Here is a 19,239-nt window from a genome sequence, read left to right on the forward strand (position 1 = left end):
TTGTGGTCTGTGAATGTCCCTCGGAATAGATATGGGACAGCCTATAAATTGGTAGCCTATATTGTAGGCCACATTGCGTTTGTGGTGTATTTTTTAAAGTGGAGTATTGAATTATGCAAGTGTTAAAAACTGATTTCAATTAGAAAGGGTCAACTGAACATATGATCACCAGGACAGAGGTTGTGTGAGAATGATTTCGTAAAAAAAATATATCTATATCTATATTATAAATTATTCGACATGTTTCTTTAACAGGTTCAGGCTCAGGGCTGACGTTTGCCCAGTTTTGCATCGGGAGGAAATTGCGGTGTATTTCGTTAAATTATGAATGGAAAGTGATAGTGTAGCATTAGGCTACCACTACTGTTGAACTGTTATAACGAGACAGTGCTACACGTGCATGAATAACCACCCCAGTAACATCGATAGAGGATTCAGTGGAGTGGGCTACATGGGCACACCAGCGCTGGCCATGGCGCAATGGCTGTTCCAGAACTATTACAGCTGGTATACTGTCAATGTGAGTGGATATGTCTGTCCTGCGTAGTAGATAGGAACGGTATTGACTTATCTTTATCATGTGAGGCTCAGGGCTATAGTATCACATTATTTCGAGTTAGATCAAAATTGGGGTAAGTGTGCGCATCAGCGAGCGCTGGTTGTGGTGGTGCGCTACTGGGTTGTGCCATCATGAGTACTCCCGTTGACTATTAGGTAAAACGCATTAGGCTAGATCCATCATCACTCTGCAATGCAAATCCACCTGCTCATCTGCCAACAATGTGTTATACCAACATTGGAGAAATGGAATATAATATTGTCGGTATAGACTACCTGCCTGTTCTTGTATCAAAATCCGGTGTTACTCTTATAGCCTATTATTGAAGCAGGTACCTGTTGAGGGGTCGAGTGCTGTACATTAGAGTCGTGCGCCCAGTTGTTTCCTGTGACAACCAGGGATAGGCATATTTGTGACTTGGATGTGCTCAAAACCTCACTCTCTCTCTCCTTCCCATTCTCTCAGATCTGTGAGCACATTAAATACGCAGGGCTGTCCTTTGGAACTTCCACATGTTCCCTATATCTTGACTAAATTAGGATTATAGGATAGTTATAAAGGACCATGCAAGCTGGTCAATGCATTTGATACCCCCATGGAATGTAGTTAAGTAGATTAGCCTACATAATATTGGAGACTGGACAGCTTAACCTTTAAACCTGGTCAGACTGCTCCTTTCTGCAAAAGGTCATTGAAGACACATTATGATGATCAGCTTGATTATGTTCAAGTTTAAAGGTTTGAAAAAGTACTGCATCACATGGCTTATTCTCCTAAATTGATTCAATAGGCACAACCCCAATTTTACAACATTACATCATGGGACCAATATCTGGCCAACCTACTACCACAGTGTAGGCATACACAGCATCTCCACAACCAGCCAATTGAGACCAGCACAACTCTGCTTTAGCATTGGAACAACATATCAACTAACTCGCTGTCAAAGACATACATTATGTCTCATTCTGCCTTACATTTTGTGAACAAAATTCCATCTGTAAAATGTTTCATATAATCTGAGCTAAATTTAGATACAATGTCACATTGATCTAAAAAAGGAGATAAGTGATTATCATTGAACTGCTGAAAGTTATTGATCTAGATGGGTTAAGCATTTGTTTCATCTCTACAATAAAAACAGCCAACTCTGGGACTGTATTAGCTGTGTCATGACACCACAGTAGGCCTACAACTAACTATTTGGTTCGAAGCTTTGACACATTTGGAAATAACACTGTTGTTGACTGTCATTTCTCAAAGTGAGAGCAAAACAAGTCTCACTTATCCTCAATTGTCTTGTCGGATACTGCTAGGCTTGCCGTTGACTGTGAGTGCCAAGTAAACCATTTTCTTCTCTATTCTCATTTTGTTCAACTACGTGCTGATGCCTTTTCATCCACTTACTACACTTTTCGAAGACAAAAAATCTCATGTGTAAAGTTGCGTATTTGCTACATCTTGACCGCTACCTCTGGAGGTAGTGCACGACACTCGCCCACAGTTGCCCCCCTTGAAGCATAGCAGTGTAAACAGAATTGTAACGCTGAGCCAACACTACTACAGTATAAATGGTAATAACAGAGAAATGGTTTTTGAACAGCTGAATTGTATAGACATTTTCGTAATATTTGAGACTTGTTTTATTGAGTTTTTACCTGAAATTGCAGTAACAGACTGTTACAGTCTGAAATGGTTGCAGCAGCTGCCAGCTGCACTGACACAAGTAAAACTATGAATGGCCATCCCTAGCCCCAGCATCAGAAACATGTCAAATGTAGATATAGGATATGAAAAATAGGATATGTTTTGTCATTGGGATAATTGAGTGGTGAATTCAGAGGTGGCACCACAGGCCCAACAGTGGTGGGGGTGAAATCGTTTGCCTGGGGCCCAGAGTTTTTTCTGATCTTGTACTAGGCCAATTCTGGACCCTAGTTGTAGCGTATGACATTGTAATAAATCAATGGTTTTATATGGGCTATGATGGGACCAGATTATTTGTCTAATCAGGTCATATGGTTTTTAAAAAACTCCTGGAAAAACTCCTGGCCCTAGGGAGGATGGAAACATTACAACCCTTTACACAGACAGAGACAACAACTGTGATTGGACAAAAACTAACAGGGCTGAGCTCGCTGTATGCACGGTTCCATTGTGTATGTGTTTGCATCTGCAATATTATTAAAAGGACCACCCGAAGTGTGAATATAAACCAAATTTGATCACATTCACATTTTCTCAGAACACAAATAAATGGACCTATTTTAGGGTATAAATACTGTGCATTTGGAAAGTATTCAGACCCTTTGACTTTTTACACATTTTGTTACATCATAGCCTTATTCTAAAATGGATTATTTTGTATTTATCCTCATCAATCTACACACAATACCCCTGACAAAGCAAAAACAGGTTATATTTTTAACGTGCAAATTTATAAAAAAATAAAATAAAAAATGAAATAACACATTTCCATAAGTATTAAGGCCCTTTACTCGGTATTTTGTTGAAGCACCTTCAGCAGCGATTACAGCATTGAGTCTTCTTGGGTATGACACTACAAGCTTGGCACACCTGTATTTGGGAAGTTTCTCCCATTCTTCTCTGCAGATCCTCTCAAGCTATATCAGGTTGGATGGGGAGTGTCACTGCACAGCTATTTTCAGGTCTCTGAAAAACATCCCACAACATGATGCTGCCTCTACCATGCTTCACCGTAGGGATGGTGCCAGGTTTCCTCCAGACGTGACGCTTGGTATTCAGACCAAAGAGTTCAATCTTGGTTTCATCAGACCAGAGAATCTTGTTTCTCATGGTGTGATAGTCCTTTAGGTGCCTTTTGGCAAACTCCAAGCGGGCTGTCATGTGCCTTTTACTGAGGAGTGGCTTCCATCTGGTCACTCTACCATAATGCCTGATTGGTGGAGTTCCGCAGAGATGGTTGTCCTTCTGGAAGGTTCTCCGATCTCCACAGAGGAACTCTGGATCTCTGTCAGAGTGACCATCGGGTTCTTGGTCACCTCCCTGACCAAGACCGCTCACCCCGTGATTGCTCAGTTTGGCCGGGCAGCCAGCTCTAGGAAGAGTCTTGGTGGTTCCAAACTTCTTCCATTTAAGAATGATGGAGGCCACTGTGTTCTTGGGGACCTTCAATGCTGCAGAAATATTTTGGTACCCTTCCCCAGATCTGTGCCTCAACAAAGTCCTGTCTCGGAGCTCTACGGACAATTCCTCCGATCTCATTGCTTGGTTTTTGCTCTGACAACTGTAGGATCTTATATAGACAGGTGTGTTTCTTTCCAAATCACGTCTAATCAATTGAATTTACCACAGGTGGACTCTAATCAAGTTGTAGAAACATCTCAAGGATGATCAATGGAAACAGGATGCACCTGAGCTCAATTTTGAGTCTCATAGCAAAGGGTCTGAATAGTTATGTAAATAAGAAATGCAAACATTTCTAGAAACCAGTTTTTGCTTTGTCATTATGGGGTATTGTGTGTAGGTTAATGAGTGAAAATATATTTGATACATTTTAGATTAAGGCTGTCAAGTGACAAAATGTGGAAAAAGGAAAGAGGTCTGAATACTTTCCGAATGCACTGTGCATTACTTTACATTTTCCTGGCCAGGCCTAGATGGGATCAGAGCGCATAGGTTTCTCTAGGCTACCTGCAGCTTTGGTTGTTATCTGTAGGCTACAGTTGATCAGACTGAAACCCAGACTAATTGTGCATGTTGACAAATTAATTTTGGTGGCGGGTATGGGCTTCCATGTAAAACTGCTCGTCATGGTGCATTCACTTATAGAATAGAGTAGAGTATTATATTATTTATCCCAATTTGGGAAATTGTTTTATCACAGCATGCATCATCAATGATTTACAATGACAGAACACACAACGATGACCAGCACGTGATTTAAAAAGAAAAAAAAGAATACACATTAAGACAAAGCCACATGCACCAACCATAGTATCCCTAAAATAATAGCCTGATTCAAGTGCTGTTTTCTATCCTACTCTGGGCAAAACAGGAAACAACATTTTCCAATAGAAAGACCTCATAAGGCAGTTAATCCATCATACTCATTAAAAAGCCTCATGGTTGTGGGTAAAAATGACCCACGTTTTCAGTCGCAATTTGCTTTTACAACATGTAATGATTTCCACGATATTGATAAAGAAAATGAAGCCTGGTTTGTTGTAAGGTAGGCCTACTATACTTTTATATTCGTATTAGAGGGTTAATTGTTCATTTATAGTATCTCTGTGCTTTCGTCTTGAAGCTCAGATGTATTGAGTGTAGCCTACAATAAACCCTTTAATTATCTGCACATACATGCTTGTGAATTGTTGCATTATTCAGGAGTGTAATATGGTTTGGTTGCATTATTCAAAAGTCTAATATGTTTTGGAAGAAAAGTTCCGTAATTATTGAATAGTTTGGGGTTACTGGCTAGTGGCTACTGTGATATTTACGCTCAATTATCACATTGCCATTCTCAACGAAAGGTAAGACAAGGATGTTATGTGAATTGAAAAGTATAATTCTCTTTCGCCACAGCGCTCCCCAGACTCTCCTTTATATCTCGTAGTGGGAATAGGGCTGTTCGTGTAAACATCAACCAACAGAGTGAGTGAGAGCTGGTCATGGTGAGGTTTTGCTGAGATTGAACACATAGATTAAACTGCAGCATCAACTCTTAATATTACACACACAGGTCTCTGGAATCAAATCCAATGGTTCTCCTCTCTACTAATGCCCCCGGCCCCATCCATTCCTTCCTAAAAGGACTACGCTTCTATTGGCAGTTATTAGTCTCAATTACTTTTTGGGTAAAAAACCAGGGTTGAAGCTTAGCATTTCTCTCTGGGACCTCTCAGGCAAGCTTACTCATCACATGACCATAATTCCCTGAAGCACCTCTGTTCTTTTGCATGATCCCATATCAGCTGTGTCTTGATGGAAGTGTGAAAGTTGCCATTTCCAATGCAATCATTGGCTACTTTGTTTTCCTCTTGTCTTTTGAACACGCTAGTAGTCAATGTGTCATCACTGAATCTCCCCTTTCTGCCGCTGCCTGTCTGAGTTTTGCAGACACCAGATCAAGTATATCTATCATCAGTAGGCCTAAGGATAAGCACACCCCTGGGTCAACACAGTGATCCAGGACATAATCTGAATAGAATACCCACGTCAAAACATTTTTAGATGGGTCAATGGCTTACTGGGGCGGCAGGGTAGCCTAGTGGTTAGAGCTGACAAGGTACAAATCTGTCGTTCTGCCCCTGAACAGGCAGGTAACCCACTGTTCCTAGGCCGTCATTGAAAATAAGAATTTGTTCTTAACTGACTTGCCTGGTTAAATAAAGGTAAAATAAAAAATTTATAAAAAACTGTGGCATGGTTTTCTATTAGCGCTGGCTGTTGTCGAATCAGCCGGTTACAGACTCATTATCAGCCAGATACATTTCCCACTTTATATTAACAAGGCTACTTTTAATTTCAAAGTTTCAATTCGCTAGTCCGTCGAGCCCTCTACTGCTAGGATGAAAGATATGCATCTTGTAGCGATCTAGTGATAGCATAGGTGCCTGTCAGTTACAAAGTGAGCAATGACAGGGAAACACTGCAGAGAGGAGGAGGCAAAGCGAGAGGTGGCCCTCTCGCCCAAATCTGTCCAAAATAAACCCGATGAGTATCTATGGGCTTATTTTGGGCCTATGCTTGTCGCCTGCCTCCCGCCTTTAGGAAAACATCCCCATTGTCAGGGCAGAGACATGAGCATCTCTACATCATATACAGGTCTTTGGTTGCAGTCAAATTTCTTTGCACGGAGGACGAGAGCATGATGCTTGTGAATTTGCACGTCCCAAACACCCAGAAAACTGTCGTTAAAACGACGTTGAAAAGACGACTATGCCCGACGGCTAATGTACTGTAGCGACCCGCACAGACAGCTGTGTGTTATGTGCTAGGCTAGGAGGTGGTTGTGTTGTACTGACCAGTACCCGGTGTTCGCGGGGTCCGACATGTCAATCAACCTGCTATCTGCCAATCACGGGAATGCCTGGAATGTTCTGATGCCGGGCATCCTGGTGGTTGGCGGAGTGGCGTGGAGGGGGGTTGGGCAGGGGGGTGGAGCATTGGAAGTTAAGACCAGGTTCAGCCTTTGTTCTCTCTCTCTTACGTCTGGGCTTCACAAGAGAAGGTCACGATTGGCTTGTGGGTTATCTGTCATCTATTTGGCGTGTGCTACGGCCCAAACAGTAGCCTGTGTAAAGTTGGTTTAATAAACCGTCAATTCGCAAACGCAAGCCTCTGTCTGGACAATTGTTCATTTATGATCTAGTCAGGTCATTACATTGGTGTCAGAAGTAAAAACGTTGATACAAGTTAGCCAGCTAGCTAGCTGACTTATGTGGCTAGCTACCGTAGGTGAGAACGGGGATTGAAAATGCTTCGAGGGAATCCGAAAGTGAAGGTGGAGGTAGGGGACGATTATGGCCAAGGAGGTGCGTGTGAATGGACGTCGGGGGTTCTGTCTGAGGAGATCGCCAGGGCGTCGGAGCGCAGAGGCCGCTTGAGGGAGGACGTTAGAGTGATGGCGGCTGAAGCGGGCATGCGTGCTTCGTCGAGTGTATTTCGCGCGGATTCTGGTGGGTGGACCGAAGTGGCGACGTCGACGCGGCGTGACGAGGAATCTGGGGCTCAGGATGTAAACAAACATGGCGGCGCCCAGTTCCCGGCTGCGTCCGTATCTGTTAAGACCCCGAAGTATTCCGGTAAGGCGGATTGGGAAGCTTTTCATGCTCAGTTTGAACTGTTAGCTCATTTTAGGGGGTGGTCGGATGAAGAAAGGGCACTGCAGTTGGCTTTATGCCTCACGGATGAAGCTCTGGCCTGTTTGATATTGATTAGCCCCGAGGACAGGCATGATTATGGTGCTCTAGTGGGAGCACTGAGGAGGCACTATGGACAGTGTGTACAGCCCGGGCTACTGCGCTCCGAACTGAGGAATAGACGCAGGCAGCCTGGAGAGCCTCTACGGGTGCTAGCTAATGACATTGAGAGCCTCTCTCGGCGGGCATATGCTCACATGCCCCCTCCGTGCAGAGCGAGCTAGCACGGGACCAGTTCATACAGGCGCTCTCCCCTACGGAGCTGCGCATACAGACCCAGCTGGCTCATCCTGAGTCATTGCAGACAGCCTTGGAGATGGCTTTGGAGAGGGAGCTGGTGTGGGCTGGGGCTTCAGCTGGGGCTTTGGTGGGGGTGCAGGGAGACACACCCTCTGTGCGAGCTGGGGGCAGAGCAGCCCGGAGCCGGAAAAGCCTGCTTGGGTGGCCGAAATGACAGAACTCATTCGGGCTGTGTCGCTACAGGCGGCACGAAACACAAGCCCTGGTCCCAGGGTCTGCTGGGGTTGTGGCCAGCCAGGCCATCTGCGCCGAGATTGCCCCATGTCCCCCAGAGCTCAGGGAAACGGCTCGGGGTCCGCATAGACCGGGTAGTGCGGACCCCTGGCTTTCTATCCCAACCACCATCACCTTCAGGAGGAGCCCACCGGCACAGACGGGGAAGCAAGGCTCCACTTCCCCCAGAAGCAGACGAGGGCAAGCGGATGGAGCCTGTTGTTGTGGTGGGCCGGACCTGTGTTGGGGACTTTTGTCATGTCCCTGTCACTGTGGAGGGGGTGCCCTGCTCCGCCCTGGTGGACACTGGGTCCACAGTAACCCTGGTGAGGCCAGATATTGTGCCAGGTTGGACTCAGTGTGAGCCTACAACTGTGCAGGTCCGCACAGTCACAGGTGAGCTGGCACCCATGAAAGGGAAGGGAATAATGACTCACAATAGGGGGCAGGACTGTGTGTCATCCTGTGTGGGTGGCGGCTGTGCAGGACCCTTGTATCCTGGGGTTGGACTTTCTTAGGAGCACAGGCTGCCAGTTAGACCTAAATAGGGGCACACTGAGCTTCCAGGGAGGGACGGAAGTCACCATGGCCCCCCCTAATGTCACATTCACTCAACCCAACAAACCCTTTACTCCAACAGTTAAAGCAGCAGAGACTCATGGCTGCGCCCCCTCCCCCACAGCTGTGTGTGACTTTTCCCCAGTCCCCCCTGTCACCTACGGCGGTGTGTTACATTCCCCAGCTACCTCCATGACACAGCCCTCTGTGAGCCCGGGCCGCACCCCCAGCCCAGCTACCCCAGATGGGAGAGGAGAGGACACTGTCTGCAGTGAGGGAGATATGGGGGAGGAACTGTGTTGGTCTTGACCCTGAGCAGCAGGAACGGTTGTGGCAGTTGCTGTTTGAATTCAGAGACAGCTTTGCGTTGAGTGAGGAAGAGGTGGGTCAGACCCATCTGGTGCAGCATGAGATCGACACAGGTGATGCTCGACCCATCAAGATGCGTCCCCGCCGTATCCCGCTGGCACGCCAGGAGGCGGCAGACAAGGCTGTGTTGGAGATGCAGCGGGCAGACTTCATTGAGCCCTCAGACAGCCCCTGGGCGGCGCCAGTCGTCATGGTTCCGAAGAAGGGGGGCAAGCTGAGGTTCTGTGCGGACTACAGGCGGCTGAATGAGGTAACCAGGAAGGACTCATACCCCATACCACGTATCGATGAGTCGCTGGACCTGGTTAGGGGTCCTCCTGGTTCTCCTCACTAGACCTCCGCAGCGGCTACTGGCAGGTGCCCCTCTCCCCAGAGGCCAGAGCCAAAACTGCGTTCTCCACTAACAGAGGACACTGGCAGTTCAAGGTCCTGTGCTTTGGCCTGTGCAACGCTCCAGCTACTTTTGAGCGTTTGATGGACAGGGTGCTGGATGGCATCCCCGACAGCAGTGTCTGGTATACCTCGATGACATCCTGGCCCATGGCAGCTCCTTCCAGTCAGCCCTGGGGCGCTACGGCGTGTGCTGGAGAGGGTGGCTGCCGCAGGTCTGAAGCTCCACCCCGAGAAGTGCCACTTCATGAGGAGAGAGGTGTCCTTCTTGGGCCACCGAGTGGGGAAGGAGGGGATCAGCACCATGGAGGACAAGGTAGGGGCTGTCAGAGACTGGCCCACCCCCACCGACCAGCGTCAGCTGAAGAGCTTCCTGGGCCTGGCCTCGTACTACAGGAGGTTTGTACGGGGCTTCTCAGCGTTGCTGCTCCACTGAACCGCCTGCTGCCGAAGGACAAGGCTTTCACTTGGACAGTGGAGTGTGAGGAGGCGTTCAACACCCTCAAACGTGCACTGATCGAGGCCCCCGTGCTCGCCCCCTGACCTCACCTTGCCCTTTATCCTGGACACAGACGCGAGCAATGTGGGCATGGGTGGGGTGCTGGCCCAGGTGGGGCCAGAGGGGGAGAGAGTGGTGGCGTACTTCAGCAAAACATTTGACAAACATGAGCGCCGCTACTGTGTCACCCGGCGGGAGCTCTTGGCTGTTGTGGCTTCCGTCAAACACTTCAAGTACTACCTGGGTGGTCTGCCCTTTACTGTAAGGACTGACCACTCTGCTCTCCAGTGGCTCATGTCTTTCAGAGAGCCAGAGGGGCAGGTGGCACGCTGGTTGGAGGAGCTTCAGCCGTATGACTTCACGGTGGTGCACAGGGCAGGGGCACGCCACTCCAACGCCGACGCCATGTCCCGTCGGCCCTGTACTGCAGACGGCTGCCGCCACTGTGAACGGAGAGAGGGACGGGAGAGAGAGCTGCGGGCAGAGGAGGGTGTCTGTGCCACAGTGTGTCGGGCGAGCGGGCCTGTCTGCTGTGAGCTGCAGACTGTCGACGTGGCTGAATGGCGGCAGCAGCAGGGACGGGACACAGACCTACAGCCAGTGCTACAGTGGGTAGAGGCGCAGGTGAGGCCACCATGGGAAGAGGTGACAGCACTCTCACTCGCAACCAAAGGGTTGTGGTCAAAGTTTGAGAGACTGCGGCTGGCTGATGGCGTGCTACAGCGGGCATGGAAGGAGTCAGCTACGGGAGAGGAGAGGTGGCAGGTGGTGGTCCCAAAAGCATTGCGGGAGGCTGTGCTCCAGAGTACTCATGGGGGGTGGGGACTGGACACTTTGGGGTCACAAAAACACTGCGCCGTCTCCGTCAGGGCTTCTACTGGGGGCAGCACAAGAGGGATGTGGAGGACTTTTGTCGCCGCTGTGACAACTGCACAGCGAGAAAGGGCCCCCCAGGCCGCTCTCATGCTCAGCTCCAACAGTTCCCAGTGGGGGCTCCCATGGAGAGGGTGGGAGTGGATGTAGTTGGGCCGTTCCCCACCACAGACAGTGGAAACCGCTGGGTGCTCACGGCCATGGACTATTTCACAAAATGGCCCGAGGCCTATGCTCTGCCTGACCAGGAGGCAGAGACCATCGTCGACGCCCTGACAGCGGGGATGTTCAGCAGGTTTGGAGCTGCAGAGTCCATCCACAGCGACCAAGGCAGAAACTTTGAGTCCCGTGTGTTCGCCACCATGTGTGAGAGGCTGGGTATGCACAAGACCCGCACTACTCCTCTCCATCCTCAAAGTGATGGCCTTGTGGAGCGCTTCAACAAAACGCTTGGACAGCACCTGGCCATCGTCTCTTCCAAACACCAACCAAACACCAGCGTGACTGGGACAAGCACCTGCCTATGGTCCTCATTTCATACGTTTCATGTTGTTGAAAATACGTATTTTTCATGTCGTTGATAAGTATGTACTTGTAGCCTATACACATGGATGCAGCAACCAAAACATGGTCTGTTACTTTTTTTAAATGAACAAATCACACTACTCACTACATTACTCCAGTATTTTCACAAAACATTCGGTCAAAGAACACTATCTAGTGCAGTGATAACAGACAAAATGCAGTTAAGTTCAAATGAATGTAATTCATTTTATTCATTGAATAATTATCAGGTAAAATAATAAGACATATTTTGTTGCGTTAGCTACGGCCCTGTGTGGTGGTGACGTGGAAACCACCACCCCTGGCTCTACCAGGAGCATGCTTGAGGTAGTCTGTCACAGCTCTCTGAACATCATGGGCAGTGGCCTTGCTGTTCCATTTCTTGACTGCAGCTGTAACACCAAAATAAACACAGTTATAGAAAAGACTAATGGGTATGGAGCATCTTACAGGTTCCCCACGGCACTTTAATCAGTATTCAGGGCTCAAACCACCGGTTTATCACTAACCAATGGCGGCTATTTTGTGATGTGCAGTAATAATGATCATTTATTACATTTATTCAGAATAATTTGTGGGTAAATGTGGATAAATTTGTTTGCTTTTCCATGTCTATCAAAGACAAAAAGCAATTTACAAGATAAGTTTGGTTAAAGTTGTCCTTCTCAGGGGCTGACAATTGATTAGGGCCGGGCTCAAACATGCACGCAGTGTAGAAAAGACGAGGGCCTGTTTGAATGGCGCAAGGTGTCTCTTTCCCTCCTCCCTAATAGACTATTATAATAACAGTCATTGGTAAACTCTGAACACTGTAGCCTAATATATTTGTCAGGAGACCACAAGTTTTAAAAAATCTACTTGAAATGGGGGAATGTTTAGCCGACTGGTTGCTCAGGAGACAAAGGAAATGTCAGATGTATGGAAGACATTTGTCTTGAGCTTGGCATGAGCCAAACAAGTATTGTAGGCTACTATATATATTTTTCGGATTGCTTGGTACAGTGAAAACAACACAAAATTATGTATAGGTGTAACAGAGAGTTGATCTGTACTAATGAAAACAATGATAAAGCCTTTATTATTATTATTAAGGCCATTGTATACTGTAGGCTAATTATTCAAGATAATGCTTGACTGCATTTAAATGCATGACTAGTAGGCTGTGTGATGAAATTAAGTAATAATAAGGTCTAATTGATAACAGGCCAGAAAGCTAAACAAAACCAGCACAATGACATACTAGAGAATCTGCTCTAACGAGAAAAAAAAAATATGGTAAAGCATTTATTAGGGCTACATCATAGCAAAACATTTTTTTTTTACAGAATTTGAGAAAATGTCACGTTGGGTGGATCATTATACATTTTTAGAACATGAGCGCCAATAGGTTAAAATGCCATTAAGGTCACATGATCACCTCATTCAAAATTGCCAAGCTCCTAAAACCATTATTTTCAAAAAGGGACCACACAAATGACCACCATGCAAATTAATAATTGGTTTAGAAGTCAAAATAAGAATCTAGCCTATTAAAACAGACAGAGCAGGTCATTTTGATTGTGTGACGTTAGTGACCCTTTAAGCAATGGGTGGGTGTAGTAAAGGCTTTTCTTATGCACAACGCAACTCAGCGTGCCTGTATACAGACTGTAGCCATGTATTGTCTGGCTACGGTAACACAAAACCCAGAGGACTTTGCTTTTATGGCTATGACACTCACAGCCATGATAAAAATATCATCATAACACATGGACTCTCATGCATTATTGCTTAAATATACCATGGCTGTTAGCCAATCAGCTTTCAGGGCTCAAACCATCCAGTTATTAATACAAAATATACTACAGAATAATGACATGTTTCTAGATACCGTTGACAACCGAGTACACAGTTGTGTTTCCTAATCCCCACTTTGCGTGATGGCCGTTGAAGTTGAACAAGGACATCAGGCCATTGGTAAAGAGCCTGAAAGTCAAGCACACATAGGATGTACTATGTGAATTGAACACTTTCAAACTGCTGAGGAGATACGGCTTTTGGGTTTACTGTCTTTGTTGGAGACAGTTTGTATCACTAATGATACCTTTAAAATGACTTTCTTATTGGATCCATTCTAGAGATATGACATACCTGTCCACTACCTTGTTGGCACAGTCCTTTGTCCTTACCACCAATTTTGCTTAACCTTGCAATCTGTGTCAAGAGACTTTGTTTGAAACACCGGAAGTCAGGCAGTAATGCACTGTCTCAGTATGACTAATTTTAAAAAAACATATTCTACAGGCATTGCTTGTAAGAGTGGAATTAACTAATTGTATCGCTTTAGTAGTGTGAAAAAATGCTGACTAAATCTACAGTGTAAATGAAATGTCAAAATAAATTCAATTTCACCGTCAGATTCTGTACATCCACAATTTGGAGCTGCTTCTCTAGTTGCTCAAAGTCTTGCTCTGTCTCCATTCTCTTGACATGGAACTCAAAGTATCTTGGTGCTCTGCTATCCCAACACATTTCACCTCCTCCAATATCTCCACCATTTTAGTTAGAACACACTTCTGAAATGAGAACATTTTGTTGACACTGTAGAAATATGGGGTTGTCACACGCAAGAGGATCCTGACAGACAAGATTGTGATTGCAAATTAAAGTGACATTTTACTTGCAATAATACATATAGTTCAACGTTTCAATAATATTCTATATTCTAATGGATTCAGTGTTTAACTTTAACACAAGTTTCAATTTTGTAGTAAATTTTAGTCATTCCACAAAATAGCTGCCTTTTGAATTGGTGCATCATTTATACATGAAGTATCAGAGAGAATCAAAAGGCACACATTTCGTGGAACAATCCACTTATTGGCATTATTCATGCACAACATCTCTGGTCTAACGCAGGGAATGGGAGGGTGAGAGCTGCGATGCTCTTGGTTCCGTTGGGACTGGCAAGTAGAAGCCCTGGATGAATCTGCAAAATTCAAAGCCAACTCAGTGTCAACCCAGAGGTAAAAAGCTATTTTCTTTAAACATACACACTACAATACATATTTTAAGGATGGTTTTAACCTTCAGTTTCCAAGACGGAACATGATGTGTATAATTTCTGCTCATTGTAAGTAAACTAGCACTGATGAGCGAGCGTGTCCCCATCGTGTGCATGTTGTCTGTGTGTGCTCTTTAGTTACTACATAACTGCGTCCACCTTGTCTGGTAGTGTAACAGGATGGACATGGAGAACGTCTGTGCTCTGGAGGTGGGACTGGCTAGTAAGAAGCCCTGGATGATTCTGCAACATTCAAAACCAATGAATAAACCTTAAGGACTTGACCGGTTACCTGATTAAGATTTCTGGACTCGTAAGCCAAGCTGTACTCTTGACCCACCGTGTGTGAAGTGAGATGGGGAAGGAGATCATCGGGAACGGCCAGCTGAATTCCTGAATTGCCCTGAAACACAAATAAAAACCCAATCTGTGTTTGGTCCAGATAGCAAACAGGTACACCAAATGGCAGAGGGGGAGTTTGAGCTCCTGTGTCCGCTGGATCGACTCATGGCCAAACTGTTGGATGGTCCTGAAACACAAGCATTATCTAAACCTTTTTCTGTCTGTAGGTGGACTACACTTTTGATTACTTAACAATCGTCTCTTACCAACTACATCCCGAACATGGGTAGATGGAGAATGAGAGGGGCTAGAGCTGCTGTGTCTGCTGGATCGACTCATGGCCAAACTGTTGGATGGTCCTGAAACACAGGCATTATCTAAACATTTTCTTATCTGTAGGTGGACTACACTTTTGATGACTTAACGATTGTCTCTTACCAACTACAACATCGACAGAGGCAGAAGAACGAGAGCGGTTTCGCTGTCATTTTTGGGACTGCCTAGGTGAAGTTGTTGATAGTCCTGCAACAAACATTTAAACCAGATGAATAAACCTTTTTTAGTAGTTGACAGGTTAGCTGATTAAGATTTATCTACTTGTCTGGCAAGCTGTACTCTTGACCCACTGTGTGTGAAGTGAGACGGGGAAGGAGAGCATCTAGAACAGCCAGCTGAATCCCTGGATTGCCCTGAAGCACAAATAAAACCCCAATTTGGGTGTGTTCAGGGCAACTTAAATGCAAGGATTTGGATAGGAAAATGTCGAGTTGAAGTCAGAAGTTTACATACACCTTAGCCAAATACATTTAAACTCAGTTTAGCAAAAATTCCCTTTCTTAGGTCAGTTAAGATCACCACTTTATTTTAAGAATGTGAAATGTCAGAATAATAGTAGAGAGAATTATTTATTTCAGCTTTTATTTCTTTCTATCACATTCCCAGTGGGTCAGAAGTTTACATACACTCAATTAGTATTTGGTAGCATTGCCTTTAATTGTTTAACTTGGGTCAAACGTTTCAGGTAGCCTTCCACAAGCTTCCCACAATAAGCAGTGTGAATTTTGGTAGAGGTCGACCGATTATGATTTTTCAATGCCGATACCGATTATTAGAGGACCAAAAAAAAAAAAAGTTTATTCTTTCAGTGAAATACGGAACCGTTCTGTATTTTATCTAACGGATGGCATCCATAAGTCTAAATATTGCTGTTACATTGCACAACCTTCAATGTGTCATAATTACGTAAAATTCTGGCAAATTAGTTCTCAAGAGCCAGGCGGCCCAAACTGTTGCATATACCCTGACTCTACGTGCAATGAACGCAAGAGACGTGACACAATTTCCCTAGTTTAATATTGTCTGCTAACATGAATTTATTTTAACTAAATATGCAGGTTTAAAAATATATACTTCTGTGTATTGATTTTAAGAAAGGAATTGATGTTTATGGTTAGGTACATTTGTGCAACGATTGTGCTTTTTTCGCAAAGGCGGTTTGTTAAATCAACCCCCCTGTTTGGCGAAGTTGGCTGTCTTTGTTAGGAAGAAATAGTCGTCACACAGTTCACAACGAGCCAGGCGGCCCAAACTGCTGAATATACCCTGACTCTGTTGCACAGAACACAAGAGAAGTGACACAATTTCCCTAATTAAAATAAATTCATGTTAGTAGGAAATACGAACTAAATATGCAGGTTTAAAAATATATACTTGTGTATAGATTTAAAAAACGGCATGGATGTTTATGGTTAGGTACACATTGGTGCAACGACAGTGCTTTTTTTGCAAATGCGCTTGTTAAATCACCCGTTTGGCAAAGTAGGCTATGAATCAATGATAAATTAACAGGAACCGCATATGCAACGCAGAACAAGCTACATAAACTAGTAATACCATCAACCATGTGTAGTCAACTAGTGATTATGTTAAGATTGATTGTTTTTATAAGATACGTTTAATTCTAGTTAGCACCTTACTGTGGCACCTTGCTGCACTCGCATAACAGGTAGTCAGCCTGCCACGCAGTCTCCTTGTGGAGTGCAATGTAATCGGCCATGATCGGTATCCAAAAATGCAGAATACCGATTGTTATGAACTTGAAATCTGCCCTAATTAATCGGCCATTCCGATTAATCGGTCGACCTCTAAATTTTCTCCCATTCCTCCTGACAGAGCTGGTGTAACTGACTCAGGGTTGTAGGCCTCCTTGCTCGCACACGCTTTTTCATGTCTGCCTACACATGCTCTATAGGATTGAGGTCAGGGCTTTGTGATGGCCACTCCAATACCTGGACTTGTCCTTAAGCCATTTTGCCGCAACTTTGGAAGTATGCTTGGGGTCATTGTCCATTTGGAAGACCCATTTGCCACCAAGCTTTAACTTCCTGTCTGATGTCTTGAGATGTTGCTGCAATATATCCCTCATGATGCCATCTATTTTGTGAAGTGCACCAGACCCTCCTGCAGCAAAGCACCCCCACAACATGATGCTGCCACCCCCGTGCTTCACGATTGGGATGATGTTCTTCGGCTTGCACCATGACGTGCTGCACCATGAGCTGGGTCGTTTCCGTGGCCGAGGGTAGTTTGGGGGAGAGGAATGAAGTGAGCGGCCTTGGAAAACCAGTCGACCATAGACCACAGAACAGGGCTCCGGGCAGCCGAGCGGAAATGGAGGAAAACTCGCCTCCCTGCGGACCTGGCATCCTTTCACTCCCTCCTCTCTACATTTTCCTCTTCTGTCTCTGCTGCTAAAGCCACTTTCTACCACTCTAAATTCCAAGCATCTGCCTCTAACCCTAGGAAGCTCTTTGCCACCTTCTCCTCCCTCCTGAATCCTCCCCCCCCCCCCTCCTCCCTCTCTGCAGATGACTTCGTCAACCATTTTGAAAAGAAGGTCGACGACATCCGATCCTCGTTTGCTAAGTCAAACGACACCGCTGGTTCTGCTCACACTGCCCTACCCTGTGCTCTGACCTCTTTCTCCCCTCTCTCTCCAGATGAAATCTCGCGTCTTGTGACGGCCGGCCGCCCAACAACCTGCCCGCTTGACCCTATCCCCTCCTCTCTTCTCCAGACCATTTCCGGAGACCTTCTCCCTTACCTCACCTTGCTCATCAACTCATCCCTGACCGCTGGCTACGTCCCTTCCGTCTTCAAGAGAGCGAGAGTTTCACCCCTTCTGAAAAAACCTACACTCGATCCCTCCGATGTCAACAACTACAGACCAGTATCCCTTCTCTCTTTTCTCTCCAAAACTCTTGAATGTGCCGTCCTTGGCCAGCTCTCCCGCTATCTCTCTCAGAATGACCTTGATCCAAATCAGTCAGGTTTCAAGACTAGTCATTCAACTGAGACTGCTCTTCTCTGTATCACGGAGGCGCTCCGCACTGCTAAAGCTAACTCTCTCTCCTCTGCTCTCATCCTTCTAGACCTATCGGCTGCCTTCGATACTGTGAACCATCAGATCCTCCTCTCCACCCTCTCCGAGTTGGGCATCTCCGGCGCGGCCCACTCTTGGATTGCGTCCTACCTGACAGGTCGCTCCTACCAGGTGGCGTGGCGAGAATCTGTCTCCTCACCACGCGCTCTCACCACTGGCGTCCCCCAGGGCTCTGTTCTAGGCCCTCTCCTATTCTCGCTATACACCAAGTCACTTGGCTCTGTCATAACCTCACATGGTCTCTCCTATCATTGCTATGCAGACGACACACAATTAATCTTCTCCTTTCCCCTTCTGATGACCAGGTGGCGAATCGCATCTCTGCATGTCTGGCAGACATATCAGTGTGGATGACGGATCACCACCTCAAGCTGAACCTCGGCAAGACGGAGCTGCTCTTCCTCCCGGGAAGGACTGCCCGTTCCATGATCTCGCCATCACGGTTGACAACTCTATTGTGTCCTCCTCCCAGAGCGCTAAGAACCTTGGCGTGATCCTGGACAACACCCTGTCGTTCTCAACTAACATCAAGGCGGTGGCCCGTTCCTGTAGGTTCATGCTCTACAACATCCGCAGAGTACGACCCTGCCTCACACAGGAAGCGGCGCAGGTCCTAATCCAGGCACTTGTCATCTCCCGTCTGGATTACTGCAACTCGCTGTTGGCTGGGCTCCCTGCCTGTGCCATTAAACCCCTACAACTCATCCAGAATGCCACAGCCCGTCTGGTGTTCAACCTTCCCAAGTTCTCTCACGTCACCCCGCTCCTCCGCTCTCTCCACTGGCTTCCAGTTGAAGCTCGCATCCGCTACAAGACCATGGTGCTTGCCTACGGAGCTGTGAGCGGAACGGCACCTCAGTACCTCCAGGCTCTGATCAGGCCCTACACCCAAACAAGGGCACTGCGTTCATCCACCTCTGGCCTGCTCGCCTCCCTACCACTGAGGACGTACAGTTCCCGCGCAGCCCAGTCAAAACTGTTCGCTGCTCTGGCCCCCAATGGTGGAACAAACTCCCTCACGACGCCAGGACAGCGGAGTCAATCACCACCTTCCGGAGACACCTGAAACCCCACCTCTTTCAGGAATAGCTAGGATAGGATAAAGTAATCCTTCTCACCCCCCCCCCCCTTAAAAGATTTAGATGCACTATTGTAAAGTGGCTGTTCCACTGGATGTCT

The 19,239-nt window shown here is 46.4% G+C and overlaps 1 protein-coding gene across 3 annotated transcripts in view; it reads left to right on the forward strand.

Moving 5' to 3' along the window:
• Positions 1-19,239, forward strand: part of LOC115144102 (carbonic anhydrase-related protein 10) — a 323,887-nt gene that overhangs the window by 1,500 nt on the left and 303,148 nt on the right. The gene's annotated exons all lie outside the window — the stretch shown is intronic.

This window comes from Oncorhynchus nerka, linkage group LG16 (genome assembly GCF_034236695.1).
Source record: "Oncorhynchus nerka isolate Pitt River linkage group LG16, Oner_Uvic_2.0, whole genome shotgun sequence".
NCBI classification, from domain to species: Eukaryota; Metazoa; Chordata; class Actinopteri; order Salmoniformes; family Salmonidae; genus Oncorhynchus; species Oncorhynchus nerka.